Here is a 16,479-nt window from a genome sequence, read left to right as displayed (position 1 = left end):
TACCTTAGCAAAAAGTTTACCGACTGTGAAACAAGATATTCGCTGCTCGAGAAAAGTTGTTGCGCTTTGGCATGGGTTGCTCGCCGACTAAGACAGTATATGTTGAACCATACTACCTTGTTGATTTCTAAGATGGACCCAGTAAAGTATATCTTTGAAAAGCCGGCTCTTACGGACGAGTGGCTCGTTGGCAGATGATTTTGACAGAGTATCATATCCAGTACATGTCGCAAAAGGCCATCAAGGGTAGTATTCTGTCTGATTACCTTGCCGAGCAACCAATTGATGACTATCAGCCGATGATGTTTGAATTCCCCGATGAAGATATCATGTACTTAAAGATGAAAGATTGTGAAGAGCCTCTTGTCGAGGAAGGACCGGATCCCGATGACAAGTGGACACTGATGTTTGATGGGGCGGTAAATGTGAATGGAAATGGTGTTGGGGCAGTACTCATTAACCCTAAAGGTGCACACATACCTTTTTCCGCCAGATTGACTTTTGAAGTAACCAACAACGAAGCTGAGTACGAGGCCTGTACTATGGGGATTGAGGAAGCCATCGATCTAAGGATCAAAATTATAGACATTTATGGAGATTTTGCTCTAGTGATTAACCAAGTCAATGGAGACTGGAATACTCATAAGTCACATTTGATTCCTTATAGAGATTACACCAGAAGGATCCTGACTTTCTTCAAGACAGTAAAGTTGTATCATGTATCCCGAGATGAAAATCAAATGGCTGATGCGTTAGCCACATTGTCTTCCATGATTAAAGTTCATTGGCAGAATCATGTGCCACACGTTGCTGTGAATCGACTCGAGAGGCCTGCGTATGTGTTTGCAGCCGAGTCTGTTATTGATGAGAAGCCGTGGTTTTATGATATTAAGAATTTCCTCAAAAGCCAAGAGTATCTTGAAGGAGCGTCAAAGAATGACAAGAAGACACTGAGAAGGCTAGCTGGAAGCTTTTACTTGAACAAGGATGATGTGTTGTACAAGAGGAACTTTGACATGGTTCTGCTCAGATGCGTGGTTAGACACGAAGCAGACTTGTTAATGCAGGAAGTACACGAGGGATCTTTCGGTACCCATGCTGGTGGTCATGCAATGGCCAAGAAGTTGTTAAGAGTCGGTTATTACTAGATAACCATGGAATCTGATTGTTTCAAATACGCTCGGAAGTGCCACAAATGTCAGATCTATGTAGATAAAGTGCATGTACCACCAAACCCTCTGAATATTATGAATTCTCCTTGGCCATTCGCGATGTGGGGCATCAATATGATTGGAAAGATTGAACCTACTGCTTCTAATGGACATCGCTTCATCCTAGTCGCGATTGATTACTTTACCAAGTGGGTGGAAGCAGCTTCCTATGCCAATGTTACCAGACAAGTGGTTGCTCGATTCATTAAGAAAGAAATTATCTGCCATTATGGGGTTCCTGAGAGAATCATCACTAATAATGGTTCGAATCTCAATAACAAGATGGTGAAAGAGCTTTGCAAAGACTTTAAGATCGAACACCACAATTCTTCTCCTTACCGACCAAAGATGAATGGTGCTGTAGAGGCGGCAAACAAGACCATTAAGAAGATTGTGCAAAAGATGGTTGTGACGTACAAGGATTGGCATGAGATGTTGCCTTTCGCTTTGCATGGATATCGTACCTCAGTGCGTACGTCAACCGGGGCAACTCCGTTTTCACTTGTGTATGGCATGGAGGCAGTCTTGCCAGTAGAAGTTGAAATCCCTTCTTTGAGGGTAATGATGGATGTAAAACTTGACGAGGCTGAGTGGGTTCAAGCCAGGTTTGATGAGTTAAATTTAATTGAGGAAAAGCAATTAGCAGCTGTGTGCCATGGACAACTATATCAGAGAAGGATGAAGAAGGTGTTTGATCAGAAAGTGCGTCCTCGAAGCTATCATATATGTGACTTAGCTTTGAAGAGGATCCTTCCTCCCGGTACAGATAACAGGGGCAAGTGGACTCCGAATTATGAAGGTCCGTATGTTGTTAAAAAGGTCTTTTCTAGTGGAGCTTTGATGCTTACAAATATGGATGGTGAAGATTTTCCGTCTCCTGTGAATTCGGATGTAGTCAAAAAATACTTCGCATAAACTGACCCGCTGGACAAAAAAGAAAGTCCAGGCAAAAAAGGGCATCCCGGCGAACCAAGAGAAAAAGAAAACAAAAAGGTTCGGGCAAAAGTTAGGGATAAAGAATAAAAATAATATGTACACCCGGTAAGTCAAAAACCTGCAAAGGCGGCTTAGGCAAAAAATGGGTATCCCGGTGGATTGAAAACCTGAAAAGGCGGTCCAGGCAAAAGAGGGATTAAAGCGAAGACTACAGTCTAAGTTATCTGTACTTCATCGCGTTTCAGTGTCTATCACCTTGAAGGATATGATCGGTCCAATCACTCTTCTCAGAAAGCAAAGAATTTGGGGGAAATTGAAGATCTATGGGTCATAACAGAATTGGAAAATAGTGGAATGTCGTGTTCACATTGCCAATAGGTTAGTTTATTTTTTCTTTTGGCGCAATTACCTCTTTCTAGGAATTGCTTCCTGATGTATTTGCCTTTATAGGCCTTTTTCAATCAATAAAAGTCGTTATTCAGTCAAATTGGTCTCTTGTTTTTTATTCTACAGTTTTGTTTGCAAAAAACGTCCGAATTTTTGATAAACATTGCATCTAAAAACATGAAGGCTAGACAATGACGTGCGGAAAGATAAAACACCTGAAAATCATGTTGAATGTTGAGTACACTTGAGTATATTTTGTCCATACGATCCCCTGGGGCATGAATGTCCTGCCGTTTTGCAGGTTGCTATCTTTGATTGATGGCTAAAGCAGATGAGCCAAAGTTTGTTCGAAGGAAGACCCTGTTGTTTCAACACTATCCAGTCGTGTAAGAAGTTGGGTCGTCTAAGTCGAGTTCAGAATTTGTTTCCCCATCATGGTCGAGAGGTTGGTGTTTTCCCAACAAGTGACTCCCCAGTTGAGTTGTTTTCTCTACCGTTCCGAGAATGTCAGATCAGTAAGTATCCTCAGCAGAATTGTTGTATGTCCCCATAGAGTTGGAAGATCGAATCAGAAATTGTATGCTCAGTAAAGTGATCATTTGCTTTCCCAGCAGGAGTTTTCCTCCCTTTGCATCTTGCATGTAGTAATCATCATTTGCATTCGCATTCTCAAATCGCGTAGCATTTCCATTCAGTATGGAGCATTACGCCTTGGAAAACCCAAACATATGCATACATGGATTAAACCAGATTGGATCATATCTCCGGAAGCGACAGATCATTTTTCAATATCAGTGTAGCATATTTGCAGCAGTTGCTCTTGGCAACATTCATAATCGATAATCCCAGTGAGATTTATTTTCTCACCAGTCCGTGAAAGGAAAGCTTGATTCTCTTCCGATTTAGTCACCAGTAAGTGTCTGCCTTATTTTGACATATGTAAATATCATCCTTGCGATACCGGTAAGTGTCATGTTGATCCCCGTAAATGTCTGTGCTTTTCTTTGATGTCGGCGAACATCATCTTTCGATGTCGGTAAACGTCGAATTCCAATCGTTGGCCATCAGTAAATGGCATGTCTCTCATGGTGTCTACAAAAAAATCGTTCTGTCAACACATGTGTGTGTACTTTCCTTTTTAGGTGTCGGTAAACATCATTGTTCGATGTTGGTAAACATCATCCGCTTGTTAACCATCGGTAAATGGTTTTGTCGTTTAAGATTCCCCAGCATATTCGCTATCCATAAATATCGAGTATTTCATTTTCGTCATCGGTAAATGGTTTCGTTTCATAAATGTATTCTTTCCTTGGTGTCTGTAAACATATTTGTTCGATGTCGGTAAACATCGAGTTCCCTCCCAGTCATCAATAAATGTCTGGTCTTGTTTCACTTGTAAACATCTTTGTTCGATGTCGGTAAACGTCGAGTTCCCTCCCAGTCATCGGTAAATGTCTGGTCTTGTTTCACTTATAAACGTCGTTGTTCGATGTCGGTAAACATCGAGTTCCTTCCCAATCATCGGTAAATGCCTGGTCGTGTAGCGTTTTCCTTGATATCGATAAATATCAATCTGTTTTGAAGCCGCCATCGGTAAATGGCCTCGCCTTCCTTGATATCGGTAAATATAAAATTTGTTTTGAAGCCACCATCGGTAAATGGCCTCGCTTTCCTTGATATCGGTAAATATCAAATTTGTTTTGAAGCCGCCATCGGTAAATGGCCGCGCTTTCTTTGACATCGGTAAATATCAAATTTGTTTTGAAGCCGCCATCGGTAAATGGCCTCGCTTTCTTAGATATCGGTAAATATCAAAATTTGTTTTGAAGCCGCCATCGGTAAATGGCCTCGCTTTCTTTGATATCGGTAAATATCAAATCTGTTTTGAAGCCGCCATCGGTAAATGGCCTCACTTTCTTTGATATCGGTAAATATCAAAATTTTTTTGAAGCCGCCATCGGTAAAAGGCCCCGCTTTCCTTGATTCGTCACCTACAGAGTGCAAATTCTCCGGTTCTTTTGGTATTCAATCCCTGTTTACCTTGAAAGTCTGATAGCCGCTGCTTTCATCCGTTCAGGTTCACAGTTGATTGAATAGGGGCAGCTGTAGCACCTCAAATTTTCCCTCCTCATTCATGCATTTATTTTTAGGTCATTTAACATTTCATATTGCATTTCATCATGTCAATCAGAATTAGCTCCAAGAGTTTGTCTTCCAAGAAGTTTGGATATCATCCGAATCACTTTGTGGGTTCTATCTGAATGACCAGTCCACGCAGAGGAGATTGTGCATCAACTAGAAGTTTTCTTTAAAGGATCATGCTTAATGGGCTCAGTACAATTCCAAATTCAATCTTGAAGTCAAAAGTCAATTGTTGGTCAACTGAGGGTCAAATGGCTAGGGAATGACTTGAGATACTTCCAACATGTTCAAATGGGGTCTATTCATCATTCAAAACGTTCATCTTGAAGGAACTTCCTGAACTGTCATGCTCACTAGGCGAGCAATCCTTCACTAGGCGAGGCCCACGCTCCCCCCTTCGCTCCAGCGAACCTTGACGATGTTGCTACTGGAATTGCTCGCTACCTGCTCGCTGGACACTCGCCTAGCGAGTAAGTGCTAGTTGTGCTTTTATCCAAGTCTGGGAGTGTTCGCTGGAACCTCGCTGGGTGCTCGCCTAGCGAACCCTTCGCTACCTCACTCGCCTAGCGAGCTTACTGATATACCAAAAATCTTGGGCTTGAATTGCCTTCATTCTGAGCCCACCAAGCCATGAATGTCAAAGTATAAATTCTGAAAATTCATTTGGAGCAAAGGCAGAATTGGATGCAGCCTCCATACACACTGAAAAAACACACTTTTCACTCTGACTCTCACACTTTTCACTCTGACTCTCACACTTTTCACTCTGACTCACACACTTTTGACTTCCATCTCACACAAACCCTAACTGTTGCATTGCAAACCCTAACCGTTACATTTCAATTTCAATCGATCTCTCCAACCAGGTTTTCCCTATTTCCATTACTTTATCCTTTCAATTTGAAATTTCTGAAGTATGAGACATTATGGGTGAATTTGGGAGAGTGGGTATCATTAGGTTTTGAATGTGGGTTTAGATGTGCATGAATGTGTAGAACAATGCCTTGAATGTTTAATCACTAAGTTTCCGAAATGGGTACCATAGGATTTAGGGTTTTCTGAAATTGGACTATTATCAAGGAAGAACACAGAACCCGTAGGCATTCGCTAGCACTTCGCTAAGCGAACCTGTAGCGAAGCTTCGCTAAGTCTTCGCTAAGCGAAGCAGTAGTGATCGTGACAGTAGTTGGTTTTTCTGTTTACTCTCTAATCTGTTTTGTGTTTGTTGTGACATGTTTTCTATTTCATCCGTGCACTGTTTACCTGACACTGTTGTTGCTATGATTCTTCTGTTTGGTGAAACTCTTGATTGCATCCTATCTTGTTATTCTAACGTGTTTGTTGAGTTTTTTGTGAGGGCTCACATGACTCTTGAAGAGATAGCTTTCCCGGTGTTCCACTTTATTTGTGGGATACCATTTGGAGATTTATTCTGATTGCTTTGCTGACTTGCTTTCTTTGATGGTGCTAGCCTGAAAGATTTCTGGGTTTCTTGTTTCTTTAGTTGTTGTTACTTCGGATCTTTATCCGTGTGGTAGATCTCTTGATCCCTTTTACATCTTTCCAGCATTTTACCGCTTTCTTAGCTGGAAGACCTCGATAGGAGGCAATGTTTTTGTGTGTTTACTTTTGTGCCCAAAGACCTCCGAGAGGAGGCACCAGTCCTAAAGACCTCCATGAAGAGGCAATTGACGGATAAAAGGGATAGTAGTCAATCCCCCGTTATTCAGTGTGTCATTCTTTATGCTTGCACTACGTGTCGATGCTTCAGAACAAAAGCCCCAGCTCTTTTTGTCCGGTCAGTCAGCGGAGAGGGTTCCACCTTTCAGAATCCCCACGCTTTGTCATAAGCTCATCTTGTCCAGGGTTAAGAGCTATGAGGTCTTATCCTCATTACCCTTTTGATTTGCTCATCCTGACGTTCAACGTCAGTGGTTAAGAGCACATTTGATTACCTTTCCATGGCTTGTTTGTCGAGGTTGATATGACCCCTCTTGACTAAAGCCCTACCCATGTATGTTTGAGCCCCCTTGTTGGTGTGTTTACTCTATGCTATATGTTTTTTTGTGTGGTGTGATCGTCTCCCCATAGGATTGCTAGGCTTCGTATAGTCCCTCGTCTGCATGTCAATTAAGGTAGCACGGTTCCTTCGTCTAGGACTTCCTTTTTGCATGAGCATTCCTGAAACACAAACGAACTCCTAAGAACACGTTAACTCCTTCTACTACAGGCGAGTAAGTCTCCAAAGGTCGAGCATCCGGTAGATTGCGTAGTAACGTCGTTCGTCTAAAAAACACAAAACAAACAAAAATAGGTTAGCCGAGCTACGATGCTCTGATTCTCAATCCTTCTTGAGATACGTATGCAGCAGGGTAGGGCCTGTGCGAGCAATAACTCTTTCTTTTCCCTACTTTGATTTTCTCTCTTTCGCATCGCATATAGGACTTTTTATACACACACTTTAGACATAAATAGCAAACGTGGATCCTGTGGAGTACCACAGACGTGAAGGGGTGCAATAACCTTCCCTTCACGTAACCGGCCCCCTTACTCAGTTTTCTTTGGTTCGAGGCTTTGTTTTATCCATTCCCTCTTGATTATGCAGTACTACCTTTCCCTCCTCTTGGGATAAAAGTACATAGTTGGCGACTCTACTTCTCTTTCCGCGCCACTCTTTTTTGCGTTTGTACTTGGATTCGGGAAATCCGGGGAGCGACACTTGGGAGAAAAGATGTCATATGAAATAAAGCCTCAAAGGCATCCTCACTCCTGGCCTTCCCATAAACGGTAGCTTGAGCGATGAGGAACTCGGAAGGAAGACCCTGAATTCCACCTTTGGTAGTCAGACTAACTTTAATCAAGGCTTCATCTATATGCAACAAGTTTGCAATCTCTCGAGAAGTCGGAATACTCTCTAGGCCACTGAAAGGCACCCGATCCTGAATCGGGATCCCAATAAGATGAGCATACTCCTCAAGCGTAGGCAACAACTGGAAGTCCGGAAAAGAGAAGCAATGATACAGAGGATCATAGAACTGAGCAAAAGTACTCATCAAACCCTCATCAACCTGAGTAGTCAACAGACGCAGGAGCTTCCCATAGCGAGCTTTGAAACCCAAGGGATCTAATACATAAGATGTCAGATTCCTTAACTCTTTCACATCGGGCTGTCTAAAGCTGTACTTCTTTGTATGCCTTTTTGGTCTTTCCATGTCTGAAATTTTTTGCAAATAAACCCTTTAAGTTCCTTGAAATTTTTTCTTTTTTCTGATGACATGAATGCAGATGAATGCATGAATGCATGAATGCAACAACCACACTCAAGGATCAAGCAAGTCACACCAGACAAAGGTCATGGGAAAGCTCATTGTATCCCTAATATGAATCATCCATTTTGGTGGATTATGGTTTTCACCTTATCAACACCCAAGTTCCATTGATATTAACAATACATGAACCGGCTCAATCATCCTTAATATCAACCATCTATTTTGGCGGATTATGGTTTGCACCTTATCAATGCCCAAGTTCCATTGATATTAAGGGCGTCTGAACGACTCAACCATGAATCACGGGTTTGTTGAGAATCACGAGCATGGAGTCTCGGTTAAGAACCACCCAAAGGGAGTGTACTAGGGTTTAAACCTGCCAGACATGTTCTACCAGAGGTTCCCATAATCATCGTCCCATCTTTCAGATATTATCGGAGGAACAAATACTCGTATTCCAAGAATATTCTCAAGAGAGACTCTTATGAGTGTAGTATCGCGTAACAATCGCATCAGATCTGACATTTGAACGACCTCCGCACTACGTCCTAAAAATAGGCCAAGATGGGCTTGGTAAACTAAGGTCCTTGGCTTCTAAGGCGCATGATTGAAAGAATAATGCCTAACCACAAATAACTTGTGTGACATTATTAATCCAACATGACCTCCACCAAGTGAATGGACTCGCAAGTCAACTGGCTAAGGAATACTCCACACCAGTCGACAAGACTATGCCATTCTCCTATCCTAGAGTGCACTCGAGTTCGGGTATAGAACTCATCTCATAGAGATCACCAAAGCAAACAGCAATTGTATATCAAGTAATTCAAACATTACAATCAATACAGTTGTCCCAAATTGTACAAAAATATGTCAAATAACAAATAAGCAAATATCACACAACAATGGTGAAAAGTAGGCAAAACCACCAGGGAAGGTCTAATGTTTTCCCCAGCAGAGTCGCCACTTTTCTGTAGCGGTGTATTCGTCACTTTATGATTTATTGATTAAATCAAAAGCAAAGCATACAAAGAAATCGAGTCGCCACCGCACTTTTATTTATCCAAAGGATTGGCTAAAAAGCGAACAAAAGCCTAAGAAGTTTTACACATAGAAAACTAATGAAAAGATCAGAGAATCTGGGTAAGGGGTTAATTACGCAATGGGAAGGTGTTAGGCACCCTAAACGTATTAGGTACTCCTAGGGAGCCCTTTTCACACTTGTTGTATAAAAAGTTTATTTGGTTATGACATATTATGCAAACAATGATTGGGAAGATGAGAAAAGAATATACAATTTTATTATTTTTGTGTTTGAACGGATGAACCCGTTGCCTACGTACCTTTCCATGGAAGGTAAGGATCAAAACGCCGTAGTTCGGCTAAAAGATTTCCAAAAGGTAGGTGAATTGATTTTAAAACAAGAGCACTAAGGCTTTTCATTATCAACAGGAGAAAACTCAACCAAGACCAACAATCCACCATGCGAGGATAGCTTCAACATACTAGTGAGGGGTTAACCCTATAATAAGTATGGAAGACTCACTATCAACTCACTAAGGATGTGGTGAGATTTATATCAACCACTATGGTAATTGAAACCTATGGCTAATGTATGAAAACATATCAACAATGGACAAATCCACAAAACAATTGAATGAGTGAAGTTAATTGATTATGAGTATTTACAAAATATGGTCAAAGTATGATTAGAATTCAATTCAAAGAAGTGTTATGAAATGGAGTTTGAAAAAGTCAAAGGCCTAAAGCCTAGGTTTCTAATTTGAAAAGAGATGAGAATGTTTGCACAATAGTTCAAAGTTTTGAATTAACATGTGAAAAGGGAGTTTTGGAAACGCATACAAAAATGGAAGGGTGAGGAAGTAAAACTTCTTAGATGTCCACCTCTTGAAATCATATGGAAGATGATTCAAGTGTGTCCTTTGGAATAAGGCAACAAAGCAAGTAAGCAAATGAACAAAGCAAGGTGATACCGGATGCCAATCAATGGACTTACACCAATCTCACAAACAAAGGTGGATACCGGATACCAATCAATGGATTTACACCAATCTCCTAAAACAAAACAATGATACCGGATGCCAATCAATGGACTTATACCAATCTCACAAGGCAAAACAAAACATGGATATTAGATGCCAATCTATCTGGGCTTATACCAATCTCCAAAGGATGATTATAGGAGTACAAATGCCAACAACATGGACTTACAATTGCATCCTCACATACAACAAACAAACAAGAGTAATAAGCAAAGAGGGTACTAGTTGCCAACAAATGGTCTGACACTCAAACCCTTCCAAATCATAGGATCAATGGCCAATAAATGGACTTACAACTGATTCCTCAATGGACAAACAAAGATGTGTCACAAAGATATGAAATGATGATCATGCAATAATGAACAATTAATGATAATAAATGCACAAAGGCAAACAAGCAAACATGTACAGATGAACCAATAAGCAATCAATGATTCAGTTAGCACACACTATATACAAGCAATTAGGCTCAAGCAAGGGTTAGACTTTAAAGTCAACTGGAATGGGGTAAGCTGTGCTCTTAACCTTAACATTGGGAGTTAAGGTGAAGCGGATGAAAAGGATATGAGGGGTGTGCCTCATAGCTCTTATCCCTGGTCTGAGAGAGCTTTGAATGATAGAAGGTGTGGGAGTTCAGAAAGTTGGAACTCTCTCCACAAGTGAATGACTCTATAGATCTTGGGTTAAGATCCACAATGCATCAACATGTAATATGAGCAAAGGGATGACACACTGAATAGTAGGAGATGGACTACACATCTCTTTTATCTACCAATTGCCTTATCAAAGGACTTTTCCTGCTTGGCACAAAAAGTAAAAAATCACAAGCATTGCCTCTTAAGGAGGACTTCAGACAGGAGCCTGGCCACATAACAGGCCAGGTCTTCCAGACTACATGGAAAAGAGAAATTATACCTAATTGGTTAAGCAACCAAGAAAAAACAAGTTCAAAGTGAACTTAAGCAACTAATGTACCTGAAAACAATCCAACTCAATCAGTATACAACTCAAAAAGTGAAACAGATAATCCAATAGTCAACAGACAATACACAATCAAACAAGCAAGGCTACAAATTGCAAGGCATAAGCTCAACTCAAATGAGCTAAAAGCATCCTACAAAACAAGTCAAGGTTAGTCAATATCAATCAAATAAACCAACTTAAGCAATGTGAATTAATCCCCTTATGGCCATGTACTTCTTAACCTGAAAACAAGCTCAAACATGAGAGGCAAACCACTAGGACAAGGCCTAGGGTCAAAGAAGGAGAAATAATCCAAAACAGAACATGAAAATTGACATGAATCAAAATCAACCAATTAAGAACACAATCCAAAAGGTCTCATGTCAATAGCATCAACCAAATTCATTTCATAAATCAATCATGTCAAGGTAGGCAAATTGGAAGCACATTGAAGCAACAGAATGAACAAATGCACATCAATTCAAAAATTGTTCAATAAATCTCAAAACAATTCATGGCTAAACAGAACTCATCAAATGATCCACACACCAAAAATCAAGGCATTTGGACAAGTATAAGCATGGCAATAAAATTCTCTAAGGCAAGGTAAACACAAACAAACTCAAAGGAGGCACAAATTGATACATCAACTTAAGGCAATCCTAAAACAGAGATGACACATGATAAATGACTCAAACCAAAGCCACAATAAACTTTAATGTGTCTAGAAAACATGTCTAAAATTTCAAGCTCATATGATAAGGCATAAGCATTTCACAAATCATGGAAGTTCAGTACTCTTCAAAAGTTCAACAATGGTCAACCAGCAAAGAAAATCTCAAACAAATCAGAAATGGATCCAAAATTTCTACAAAAATTCATAATCAATCCTAACATCCAGAAGAAGCATCATGCAATAAATCACATCATTTGGCATTTATTTGGCATGGGAAATAAAATCATCAAATCAAGCAAGCCAAGGTGTGACACACATTGTCACACCTACATTAAACAGATCATATCTCAAAAACCAAAAATGAAAAAAATGCAAACTAAACACCAAAATTACCACCAAGATGCCTAGTTTAAGCATTTCAATTTTCAGATTCATTGGATCAACCATCATTATTTCACAAAGAAAATGGCAAGCAAGGTACAAGATAGCATATGCATACACAAACCCTAGGCTAAAACATTTTTCAACCGTGCACAAATTCTGGAAAAATAGCCAAAAAAAAGTAGACATTATGAGGAACAAAGTGCAAAAAATCTCACATGATTTGGATCATTATTTATGGAGTTATGATTTTTTAAGTGAAGAGAAAAATTAAAAAAAACATGAAAGAGCATAGCACATGGATACATGAAAAAATGAAATAATGCAAATGGCCTTTTGGAAGAATGTTGTAGGCCGGAATCGAACCACGCTAACATTTAAAATGCCAAACGCGCCAAGGCTAAACACGGTCTTTTGGACCAAGCCCTAGGCGCATGCAGATCCATAATCCGCAGGTAACGCGGATGAACACGCAGGAAAATCCGCAGGAAAGGCTATGAAGGTCATGACAGATTCCGCAGGTAATCTCCAGCAAACATGAACACGATGAAGATCCTCATGATCTTCATCATCACTTTTCCAGAAAAAAATCAAAGTCTCCAGAAACATGAATTAAGCATAGCATCCTATAGATCTAACATCAAGCAACAAGAATCAACAACAAATCCATCAAAAACACATTATATGCGCACGGATCGAAGCAAGAAAGAATCAACATCAAAAGTTCAAACTAACATATCTTGCTCAATACAACATGGATTCACACGATTTAAAGCTTAATCTACTCAGCAACCAAAGATCTATAACATTAGCATAGTGAAAATCAAGATTATGAGAATTAGTTTGTGACCTCTTGTAGCAACAGAATCGGATTCAGCTGGAATTATGCCTTGCAATGTTCAAAGTCTTCTTCTACAATGATTATGAAGTTGAATGGAAGGAGGATCACAGCTCAATTGGACACGATTCAACAGATTCAAGATTTCACCATTGTTGTTCTTACTTCGAGCAGCTCCAAATTTGCACGAATTGGAGTGATTCTTGGCTTGAATATGGATCCAGTGATGATGCTAGATGATGAACTGAGCAAGGATTGTGCAATTTCTTTCAAGAAATGAGAGAAAATTTGAGAGAAAATTGAGAGCAAAAATTTGAGATCTGAAAAAATGAATTATGGTTATGATTTTCTGTTAGGATTATGCTTATATATGCTCTGTTAATGAAGCTTGTTAACCATGTTTAAGCTAATGCCAAGAGATTAGTGAAATTGAAGTGTTTTTGCAAATTGGCCAAAACACCCTTACATGTGTAATGCAATGCTACAGTGCACGATTTTAGCTTGGAATGAGTTTCAAATGTTGTTTGGAGGCAAATGCAATTGGTTGGAAGTGAAAGCAATGCACAATTTTTGAATTTGGATTTTCCCTCCAAAATTCAAATGAAAAATCCAAAAATTTTGTGATGGAAATGCATGATATGTTATGCATGTTTTGGATAGTACATATTAAGAGAAAAATGTTGCAAAAAGAACCACTCCATTTGGCCTTATGGTTCAAAAGTTATGCCTTCTTGAAGTTCAAATTTGCTTGGCCATGTTTTGATCATAATTCTCCAACCACAAATGAGAAATTCATGCTCTTGGACATTTTGGAAAGGGGAGAGAAAGATCGTCAACTTTCATGTTCAACAAAATTTCATTTGAAGCATTTTTGGTCATGTAATCTTGAGGAGAAAACCTTTCCATTTTTGGCAATTCCAAATTATAGGTCACTTTCTATTTTTGGAACGTTTTGACCTGACTTTATTTTCTTCAATGGTGATGTTTGAAATGTCAAATGAGACTTGTTTGAACATGAATGAAGTATTTCCCATCACTTCCCACCTCCAAAAACCACAGTTGACTTTGCAGTTGACTGGCTAGGGCTTCAGTAGACTGAAGAATGCCTTGATGAGATTCAAGCCTCTACCATTTGAGATCTTGATTCAAAATGATGGCATGGTTCATATAAGCTCTTATGCATGATCATGGTGCCCAAATTCTTCAGAATGGCCACCATCTATAGCTCAATGACTGCCTATGACTGTTTTGACTGTTGATTGCTTCATCTGCAAGGCAAAGGTTAGATGACATATTTTTGTACTTTTGGTTAGTAAACAAATGAAAAGCAATGATATACAAATGCAAAACATGCTTGGTGATCAAGAAATCACTCTCAAAAGATAACCCAACCACAGGGAATCAGACAATGGTGCACAATGATCCTTGAGGCAATGATATGATATGATATGATGCCATGAGGGATCTTAGGGACAAAATTGGGGTCTTACAGATGCCCCTATTTAAGGTCATTCTAGCCGGAGAAGTGAAGTTTAGAAATCTTCATCTCGACGTGGTAGAATGGGCTTAAATAACAGTAATGAGACAAATTTTGGTCCCTAAGAGACCTCATGATGCAGATGTATGCATGTAAAAGACACAAGCTCTGTGGGGATATGGTTCTCACAGAAAAGACAATCCATCGGAGTAACACACTCACCAGGAACAGAGACTCTAACAGGACTCTCTTGGGGACTCTCATTGGGGATAGAAAGAAAAAGAAGGCGTGAGCAGGACACGACTCTGAATTAGGAGACAAAACTGACACAGCGTGAACAAAGCACGATTGCAATGGAGACCTCACTGAGGAGTGAAGGACTCACACTGGGGAAAAGAAGAAATTCCAAAGGAAGACACATCCATTGGAAAGACTCAAGCTGACTCAAACTATCCACAAAGGATACTTCGGATGAAAATCCGAACTCGGACCAAGGAACGATTCACAAAGAACCTCCCTGCTGGGGAAAAATTGCATATATTGGGGAAAACGCCAATACAGCAAAAGGGTAAAAATCACCACAAGAAATCCACGAGGAAAGGTCTAACAAAGAGACTCTCCTGGGGAAGCAACAAAGAAATGAGGTGTTACCGGTATAAGGGTAACAAACTCAGGAAGAATGAATATCTAAGACCGGTATAAGGGTGAGAGATATCAATCAACCAACCATCTGAGAAAGACCTGAAAAAAGGTATAGCAACTCAGGAAAATCTGACTCCACCAGGGACCAAGGTCATAATAGGGAGCAGAAAGGAAGGAACACCAGGGATACCGGTTAGGTATATAATAGGTGACCGACCAAAGCGTGAATTGGTATATATGCCAAAACACTCATCATCCGAAAGGAGGGCTTGAAAAAGCAAATCGACTTATAGGATGGACATTCGGATGCACAACGGGAAAACGAATCTTACTCAACTGGGGACACAAACCCAAAGAGTGCATGAGATATAATATCCATTACCGTCAGAACATGGATAAAATACTCGCATGAGATATATTATCTATTACCGTCAGAACGTAGACAATACACTCGCATGGAAGGAAACACCAGGGGTACCGGGGTATATAATAGGTGACCTACCGAAAACGTGAATTAGTATATATGCTAAAACACTCATCATCCAAAACACAAACTTGTTAAAGGATGGATATTCGATTCTACAAAGAATACGAATCTTACTCAGCTGGGGAAAATCAACAAAGGATTCCAGCCAAAGAGCGAAAGAGATATATTATTCATTACCGTCAGAACGTGAATAATATACTCGAAAAGAAAGAGACACCAGAGATACCGGTTACTGGGTATATAATAGGTGGTCAACCAAAAAGAGAAGCAATCGATACCAAGCATACGGGCAAACGAAAGACAACTCAAAGGGGATAAATTGCAAGCATCCGACAATTATCTAACAACAAATATTCAATTCCACAAAGGAAATACGAATCTTACTCGACTAGGGAAACACAACAGGCTTCGACTGAAGAGTGCATGAGATATATTATCCATTACCGTCAGAACGTGGATAACATACTCGCATGGAAGATTATCCACAACCGGTTACTAGGTCAATAAAGGATAAATCGACCGAAAAGAAAGGCATCGGGATACCAAAACTAGGCATATAATGATGACCAATCAAAGGGAGCAACAATCATTACCAAGCAAAAGGGTAAATGAAAGAAGACTCACTAGGGATAAATTGTATAAACAACAATTATCCTCAAGGACTTGCTGGCGACTTCAAAAGGATAACATTTCAAGCATACGGCAATGATCCAGAAGACTGCTGGAGATACAATTGCTAGCAAAAGGCAATTATCCAGAAGCAAGGGAGGAATATCAACATTGAATATTGAATGAAGATAACCACAAAGAGTAACCATTCGGTTAGGATGAACAACAAGGTTAACTCTGCAAAGGGGAGAAATTAGGGTTTACAACTACCGAATACGGGGTAGAATACCAAAACTCTGGCTGGGGATAGGGTTGCTAGCAACCGGCAATTATCCACAAAAAGCACAGACTCCGTTGGGAATAAAACCACAACAGCACAAAATCCACCATCAACCAAA

Source organism: Lathyrus oleraceus, chromosome 1 (assembly GCF_024323335.1).
Source record: "Lathyrus oleraceus cultivar Zhongwan6 chromosome 1, CAAS_Psat_ZW6_1.0, whole genome shotgun sequence".
Classification (NCBI taxonomy): domain Eukaryota; kingdom Viridiplantae; phylum Streptophyta; class Magnoliopsida; order Fabales; family Fabaceae; genus Lathyrus; species Lathyrus oleraceus.
This window is presented reverse-complemented; position numbering follows the sequence as displayed.